Raw genomic sequence first — 1,172 nt, 5'->3', positions numbered from 1 at the left:
AAGTATCATTCATTGTTAGCTTACCTTGCTTCAAAGAGCATAAGGTTTGTTGTTATTGTTGTTGTTGTTATTATTTTTCCTTTGATTGAAAATAGATTGTTTTCTCATGCAACATATATCCCAATCATCCTATCAAAGCACTAAACTCAACCTGGAATCCAATATGCTCATAGGACCTGATGCAGACCCTTGCAGAGACTCTGAATGTTGGCTCGGTTCTCTGAATTCACATGGGCTTTGATGAAAATGTTGACAGGTCTGGGGATGTAGCTCAGTGGTAGAGCACATGTCTTGCGTACATGAGGCCCCGGGTTCAATTCCCGGCATCTCCAACACAATACTTTTAAGCTTTGAGGTTTTTTTTTTTTTGCAGGATGTTTCTGTGCAAGGTGTTCCAGACTTTAAATTCCCGTTATGAAATTATATATGCATAGCTAATTATTGGCTGAAACTGTTCGTTTATCACCATGACAGCAATGTTCATCTTTGTGACGACATTTCCACAGACACCGCAATGGTCTGGTGAATAGAACCTGGGCATGCTTCCAGGGATATGTTGTGTTCACGGAGCAAACAATACAGGAAAGCTCTGCATTTGTAGTGGGGACAGTTTCTATAATGGGTATGCTTTCTTGGGTGAAAACAAGGGTGAAGAGTTCCTGCTCTGAGAGAAAGAAAGGGAGGGCTGGGCAGAGCCATTCCTGCTTACTAGCAGGGAGGCAGCATTGCGGTTGTCATAGAAACCAGGGCCATTATGGCGACCATTTTCAAATGGCGACCCGACGATGTCCTGAAAGCAGCGTTTAGTTCCTGGTGTTTGGACTGAGTTGAGCTTATGGATTCCCGGAGGTGAGCACCAGATTCTTCTTGAAAGTTGGGAGGAAGATGCAGGGATTCCAGACGAAAGTAGGACCACTCCTACCTCGGGGTTACAGCCTGTGTATCTCTGGAAGGAGACAGACTTGGGACCATTCTGCCTCCTCCTGTGCTGTTCTGTACCGGGGTGTGCTGGAGCCATTGTCCAGGAGGGGAGTTGTGGGAGAGTGAGCAGGAGGAAGATGAGGCCAAATGAGCACTCTGTGATCCCGACTTCCCACTCTGTGCATGAGATTGCTCGCCCATAGGATCTGTGAGATTTCATAGGGAAGGGAGACAGCAGGGCTGTCTTCTTT

General features: G+C 46.1%; 1 non-coding gene across 1 annotated transcript; it reads left to right on the top strand.

Moving 5' to 3' along the window:
• The first annotated feature begins 260 nt into the window (after positions 1-260).
• Trnaa-ugc (transfer RNA alanine (anticodon UGC)) lies at positions 261-332 on the top strand. Its single transcript has one exon. It is a non-coding gene; the product is annotated as a tRNA-Ala (tRNA).
• The last annotated feature ends 840 nt before the right edge of the window (positions 333-1,172 follow it).

The sequence above is a fragment of the Alexandromys fortis genome, unplaced genomic scaffold (genome assembly GCF_014885135.2).
Source record: "Alexandromys fortis isolate MF-2015 unplaced genomic scaffold, M_Fortis_MF-2015_v1.1 scaffold_513, whole genome shotgun sequence".
Classification (NCBI taxonomy): Eukaryota; Metazoa; Chordata; class Mammalia; order Rodentia; family Cricetidae; genus Alexandromys; species Alexandromys fortis.
The sequence above is the reverse complement of the archived record's forward strand: the minus strand, read 5'-3'. Positions and strand labels throughout refer to the sequence as shown.